Source organism: Sinohyriopsis cumingii, chromosome 1 (assembly GCF_028554795.1).
Source record: "Sinohyriopsis cumingii isolate HCF-2022 chromosome 1, ASM2855479v2, whole genome shotgun sequence".
NCBI classification, from domain to species: Eukaryota; Metazoa; Mollusca; class Bivalvia; order Unionida; family Unionidae; genus Sinohyriopsis; species Sinohyriopsis cumingii.
This window is the reverse complement of record NC_142961.1, coordinates 29,039,912-29,047,957: the sequence shown is the minus strand read 5'-3', so window position 1 is coordinate 29,047,957 and position 8,046 is coordinate 29,039,912.

Below are 8,046 nucleotides of genomic sequence, written 5' to 3'. Positions count from 1 at the left end.
CACCTGTCTTCTTTCTTCCTCAGAAGAATCCCTCTCTTCCTCAGAAGAATCCCTCTCTTCCTCTGAAGAATCCCTCTCTTCTTCTGAAGAATTCCTTTTTTCTTCTGACTCCTCTTGTTTCTTTTTTGGGCAATCTGGAGACCAATGTCCTTTTTCTTGACAATGATAACAGGTATCTTGACTTTTGTCTCTTCTAACCCCTTTTTTTCTTTTTTGACGGTCTGGACACTCTGAAGACCAATGCCCTTTCTTCTGGCAGATATAGCAAGTATCTTGACTTTTATCTCTAAAGGAAGGAGAGTAGTCCGTAGGCTGGTCTGAAGAGAATTTTCTAATGACCCCTCGCAAAGCTCTGACGAAACGTTCCATCTGGTCAGTCTCTTCCATCGTTGTGCTCGGCTCGAGAGTGAAATGAATAGTGAAAGGACAAGACACACACCCTTTTATATACGCTGGTCTGCTATGACTATAAAGTAGTTTATGGTGTTTGAACTTGAGTCATTTGACTTTTTGCTTTCAAGATGAAACGATCCCATTCATTCGAGAAGAAAGAAGAAAGTAAGAGGCAGAAACGTGATCTATCGCCTCGTACCAGGGCTGAGATCTTGGCACAAATTCATGCCAGTGATTTTGAAGAGGACATGAGTGAACCAGAATCCGAACCCTCTAAACCAAGTTCACCACCCTTAGTCAACCCTGAAAAGTACTATTCCATTCGAGAGACGGAAAAGCGCTCCTCTAGAAAATTTAGAACCACGGCTTACAAATACACGGTGAAGTTTAAAGATTTCAAGGCTGAAGTGCCGTTAGAGAAAGCAGAAGTGTTCATCACCGAGGTGTGGGATTCTTTGCTTACTGCACTCAAGCGACAATGTCAACCCAAAGAAGACGATCGCTTGAGACTTTCCATACAACACGACGGTTTGAAATCCCCTGTTTGGATCGAGTTTAGCACCCCTGCAGAATTGACTGCTTCCAAAGTCATGGACAAGATTCAACACGTACAACAATCTAATGATCAGTTTGACATCACCGATGGTAAAGCCACACTGGACATGACCCACGTCTCTCCTCCTCAAGGGACAGGACGCAAAAAGATGTTATTGGTGGACGACCTTCGCAACACCAAAACGAGTCTCGTCCGAATTAACAACCCTCATGACCAGATGTGTTTAGCTCGTGCCATCGTGGTGGGACGAACCTATGCCAACAAGAACGACACGGTAGAATGGAAAAGAACCTGGAAAACTATTCAACGATCCGATCGAGCCAAACAACGAAATGAAGCAGAACTCCTGTTACAACAAGCCGGACTGTCCAAAGACACACCCTGTGGCATTCCTGAGATGCAAAAATTGCAAGATACCCTAGCTCCACGATACACCTTGAAAGTGCACCCTCAAGAAGTGCGCGGACCTCTGTTGTTTCGAGGCCAAGATTTTAAGGATGGAAAATACATTCACCTTTATCATCACGATGAACATTTCGATACCATTACCAGTATCACTGGATTCCTGAGATACAGATATTACTGTGAGAAATGTGACCATGGTTATAATAATCGAGAGCAACACAAGCATTGTGGATCGAAATGCTCAGGATGTTTGGCCTCTTCACCCTGTCTGAGCGAAGAACCAGTGCCTTGTTCAACTTGTCTGCGCACGTTTGTCAGCCCTACTTGTTACCAACAACATCTGAAAACGCAAGGTTCACAGAAGAAATGTGCTTGTCAACTCCTGAGATTGTGCCCTACGTGTGAACAAGTCATATGTACCAATGCTGCCAAGGCACACGTATGTCGAGGAAAGAAAAAATGTCACATTTGTCACCACATCGTGGACTTGGAACACCAATGTTACGTGCAAAAATACCAACCCCCACCAGAGAAAGAGGACGGTCACAAGAAGAAAGGCAATTTCATCTTTTTCGATTTCGAATGCATGCAAGAGACCGGCATTCACATTCCTAATTTCTGCGTGGCTCATCGAGCGTGCGAGAAGTGCATTCAAGAACCTATCTTCAGTCATTGCCCTCACTGCAGCAAGATTCCCGGAGGGCGTGAAAAAATCTTTCGGGGACCTAACACGTTAGCCGATTTTGCCCAATGGGTCTTAGACCCCGTCGACAAGACGTGGAGCCAAGAGGACATCGAACGTTACGGAGATTGTCATCGTCATGCCACGGTGATGGCTCACAATTTCTCCGGATACGATGGACAGTTTCTTCTCAGATACTATACGGAACAAGGCACCGAACGTCCTAAAGTCACTTTGAACGGAGCCAAAATCATTTTCATGCAAGTGGGACAAGTGCAGTTTAAAGATTCGATGAGTTACTTGGCCATGCCTTTGAGTCGAATGCCTAAAACGTTTGGAATGACAGAAATGGTTAAAGGGTACTTTCCACACTTTTTCAATACGGAAGCCAATCAACATGCCGTTCTACCCCATTTACCAGAGGTTCACTATTACGACCCCGACAACATGCGTACCGAACAACGAGAAGCTTTCTACGCTTGGTACCAGATTCACGCCTCGGACCCTTTCGACTTTCAGGAAGAAATGCTAAAGTATTGTCGTTCCGACGTGGACATTTTACGGCGTTGCTGTGGAAAATTTCGAGAACTGTTCATGGAACACGGAGGGGTCGATCCTTTGAAAGAAGCTTGCACCATTGCCAAAGCGTGTTCCTTAGTGTACCGCCAACGATTCATGCCTGAAAACACCGTGGCTGTCATCAGTCCTCAAACGACCCACTATGTCAAGCGTCAATACTCGGTCAAAGCCCTACGTTGGTTACATTACTTGTGCGACAAGGAAGACAAATGGATTCAGCATGCCCGCAACGGAGGAGGCGAAAAGACCATCGGAACGTATTCGGTCGATGGTTGGGACTTAGAAAACCCCAAGATCGTGTACGAGTTTAACGGTTGCTTATTTCACGGATGTCCCGTCTGTTACCCTGACCGTGGCACTAAAAATCAGTTTTTGCAACGAACCATGGAAGACTTGTACCAGGACACTTGTCAGCGACGTCTAAAGTTAGAACAGCAAGGATACCAAGTGGTGGAAATGTGGGAACACGAGTACGATCACCGTTTGAAAACCGATCCCGAGTTTAAACGCCTCGTGGAAAGTTACCAGTTCATGGACCCGCTGAACCCGAGGGATAGTTTGTACGGAGGAAGGACCAATGCCACCTGTTTGCTGTACCAAGCCGATGAAAAGAAAGGAGAAGAAATCAAATACTTGGACGTGTGTTCGCTGTATCCCTACGTGTGCAAATATTGTCGCTTTCCTGTAGGGCACCCACAATTGTTCACGGAACACATCGACCTGAAAAACATTCGACAATACGAAGGCTTGATCAAGTGCAAAGTTTTGCCTCCCACGAACCTATACCATCCCGTCTTACCTCACCATTGTCAAGGCAAATTGATGTTTCCCTTGTGCCGTACTTGTGCCGAAACGTGCAACCAGGACCAACCTTGTCAGCACAGCCAGGAAGAACGGGCCTTGACGGGAACCTGGGTCAGCGTAGAATTGTTCAAAGCTCTGGACATGGGATACCAACTGTTAGAAGTGTACGAAATTTGCCACTTTCCCAAGACACAACAGTACCACAAGGGTGACCCTACTCAGAAAGGCATTTTCGCTGACTACGTGGATGCCTTTTTGAAACTGAAGCAAGAAGCCAGCGGCTATCCTTCCTGGTGTCACACTCCCGAAGACCAAATACAATTCAAAGAGAAATACTACGAACAAGAAGGCATCACTTTAGACCACATCGAGAAAAACGAAGGCAGGCGATCGTTTGCCAAAGTGATGTTAAATTGCTTGTGGGGTAAAATGGCACAACGACCGTGTTTACCCAAGACGGAATATTTGACAGAACCTTCCCGCTACTTCCAGATGATTCACGACAAAACCAAATACATGAAACACGTGGACGTCGTTCGAGAGAATTTGATCTTGGTCAATTACGAAGAAGATCTGGACTTTGTACAAGACGACCCTTTTGGAAATGTCATCATTGCGGCTTACGTGACAGCTCATGCTCGCTTAAAATTGTACGAAGCTTTAGAACTGTTAGGGGAACGCGTCCTGTACTTTGACACGGACAGTTGCATTTACGTCCATCACCCTATTCAACATCACCCTAACATCGAAGGAGACCGTTTAGGAGCCTGGACAGACGAGCATCCCGACGACAAGATTCTAAGTTTCGTCAGTGGCGGTCCCAAAAATTACGGCTACGAATACCGGGACAAACAAGGAGAAGTGCACACGACGTGCAAAGTGAAAGGACTGACTCTGAATTATCGTACCAGTCGTGTGGTCAACTTTGGGGTATTGAAAGAAGCCTTGCAATCGGGAGAGGATGGAAACTTTAAAGTGACCACCTTTCAACCGAACAAGATTGTACGTTTACCCACTCACCACATCGTCAGTCGACCCTTGGAAAAAGTTTATCAAATCGTGTACCAGAAGCGAGTTCGACTTCCCAATCATTTCACCTTACCGTATGGACACGTTGGTATAAAACATTGGTTGTAAGATAGTTACCCACCAGAAAGATGACTTCGCCACAGCAAGAATCGAGTGAGAAACCCGATGAGAACTCCAAGTTCAAACCCTACCATTTTCCAGTCTTCTTACCTGACTATTGTGATTGTGCCCGTCGATTGGACACGTTTCAGAAATGGCCTACGGATAGGGAAGGATTACCTTCTTCGCATGTTTTAGCTAGAACAGGATTTGTCTACTTGGGACCTGAGTCAGGATTGGGATACGAGGTACAGTGTTTTGCTTGCGGACTGAAGTTACGAATGGATCTATGTATCTATAAAGATTCAGCTATTCTGGAACATACTCGATGGTCTCCGCACTGCCCTTACCTTTCTATGACCTTTCCACCCATCTCACTACGGTACAATGTTGACGGTACCTTAGAGACGGTACCTTCCGAAACGAGACATAAAAAACGTAAAAAAGGAAAGATGTACAAGCTGGAGACTGCATTGCGACTAGTATAAAAAGGGGGCTATGGTCAAGATCGATAGTTCATTGTGACTACCAAGACCGAGCGAACAAGATGAATACTTTGAAAAAGACATCGTTTCAGTTTGGGGATTGTAAAAAAGTTGTATCTTCCTCTAGTGTGACTAATATTGGATGGATAAGACCCAGGCATTGCGACGGAAAATGTCCGGAAGGAAACTGCGATTGTCCATGTGGTTACCATTGTAATTGCGTAACGGAGTTTGCAGACGAGTGCGATTGTGAGCCTTGCGATGGGACCGATGCTGTACCTTGTGACCTGAGCGATGCCGTAAAGCATCATGGGAACTTTAGTGCCCCTACCCCTGTCATGGAAAGTGATGCTGTGCGTGTCAAACCTGTGGGATGCGAAAGCGATGCTGCTCGTCCTCTTGGACATTTTACTGGGTTTCGTTTTAAAGGGGAATGTCCACCTTCACGTTTACCTCCCTACGGATGTCATCCAGCCCTGAGCAAACTCCTGCCCATGTCACTCAACCCTCATCGAAACGAACCTGTGAAAAACGAATATTCGTTTCCTGTGCGTTTGTCGGAATACTGCGACTTTGAAAATCGTCTTCAATCGTTCAAAGGAAAATGGCCAAAGTATCTGGGAGGACCGACCCCCGAAGAATTAGCCAGAGCCGGATTTTTCTACTTGGGCGAAGGAGATAAAGTCAAGTGCTTCAGTTGCGGTGTGTCACTTCACCACTGGGAACCGCAAGATTCGGCCTACGTAGAACATGCTCGATGGTCACCGAATTGTCATTACTTACCTTTAGTGGGACCGAGACATTGAAGTAACTTCTTACCATAATCATCTGTTCATGGATACTTTACAAGAGAACATTTGTGCTTTGCCTGTGGAGTTGAGAGAACGCATTTACCGAGAGCTGGTCAAAATACAAGTGAAACGTAAAGAACAATTGCATCCGTTACGTCACCGGTGTTTGAACCACTGGTACCTGAAGGCTATACAAGGATTGATTCAATTGAAAGTGTTCCATCGGACAGACATTGATGAACGATCCTCTAGTTTTAAAAAGGATTGGTTTGGTATGGACGATTGTAGTTACATCATTGTAAACGTACTGCATCGAATTCCAGAGGAAGAGTTAACGAATTACCAACATCTTGAACACAATGTCAACTTAGTGAAAGAGGAAACTTCTGAACGAATTGTAATGTGTAGATTAGTGACTCAACGATTTAAATTTGACACTGAAGTGAAACCATGTTTGTGCAAAGAGTACATTTCTTGTGTCAGACCAAAGAGGATTTAGTATGACCTATTCATGGATACTTTGCTAGAGAACATTCGTGCTTTGCCTGTGGAGTTGAGAGAACGCATTTACCGAGAACTGATCAAAATACAAGTGAAACGCAAACTCAAAGTGATTCGTCCGTTTTTAAATTATGCTATGTTCCAAAGTACAAGAAGACTGATTATGAGTGGATATTACATTAGACACAAAGTTAAACGAGGCTATTGGTCGCCACCCAACGATTCCAAAAACAGTGTATATAATTATGGATACTTTACAAGAGTACATTTTGGGCTTGCCTGAGGAGTTGAGAGAAAGGATTTACCGAGAGCTGGTGAAAATACAAGTGAAACGTAAAGAACAATTGCATCCGTTACGTCACCAGATCTTTAACCACTGGTACCTGAATGGTATAAGAGGACTGATTCGTCAGAAATTTTTTCACTGGTCAGACCTTGTTGAATACTTTCAGTATATGAATGATGATGGGCTAGACGTTCGTAATTTTGGTTACTTGGAGATTCACTTACTGCAACGTATTGAGGAAGACGAGTTAAAGGATTACCAACATTTGTTACATGGAATCTGCTTAGAAAAAGACGAAACATCTAGACAAACTCTGACGTTTCAGTTACAGTATGTAACATTTAAATTCCCTACTGGAGAACGAACGTGTTTGGTTAGAAATTACCTTTATTGCTTCCGAAACAAAGACACTATAAAATCAAGTTGCCATGCCACGGATTATGTCACATATCATTCAACAGATTCCGTGGAAGGAACTCAATGACCATATTCAAACCGTGGATCATTACCATCGATTATTACAAGAATTGTATCCGTTCAATTTGGGACGACAAGTGGTGTGTGTCTTAGTGACTTGTTTTCTGGGATTTCGTTTACCAGCCGATTCTTTGTGGACTCTTTACGATCAGTACTTACCACCTCCATGGCCTTAAATGGTCACGAAAAACTCCTTTTGCTCAAAGCCTTGCGGTTTCATCTGGATACTTCTCGACCTCAACAGGAAAAAAAGATTCGTCAACTTTTAGCTACCCAAGACGTGTATGACGATGTGTGTGTAGCTTGTGACTTACACCCTCATTGGACAGATGTCCGTGCCTGGAAAGAATGGGGTTTTGAGGCTTGGACCCAAGAAGTGGCCCAGTATGCACGAGAGTTGTTCAAGGAAAAAAGTTACTTTTCATCCCGTGTTAGTGACGGTGCCAGAAGAACCCGTCACCCAGGACAGGACTGTCGTGGACAGACCTGAAAGACCCTTTCGGGAGGACACTTGTGTGACCTTACCCCCTGTTGAACTGGTTAAAACATTACCCAAAACATGTGGTTGTTGTACAGACACTTGTGTTTATTCCACGTTTATAGTTATCATGTGCCTTTTATTCTTGTACTTAAGCCTTTGGCTTTTATGTATTTTTGTCTTTCGTGTTCATGTTTGAAAAAAAAAAACATTCAATAAACGTGTTCTGAAAAAGTATATAAACTCTTGTCTTGTTTGTTTTTTCGTGTCACAAGTGACATTTCTCGTACCATGGCTACCTCTGCTGTCTCTGCTCCCTCTTCCTCTACTGTCAAAGTCATCGACGAACACTTAGATCGTGCCAGTTGGGAGGCTTTGTATCTTCGCCATCCCTTTAACATGCTCATTGCTGGACCTAGCGGTTCAGGCAAAACCGAATTCGTCAAACGTTTGATCGAACATAAACATCATTTGATCGATC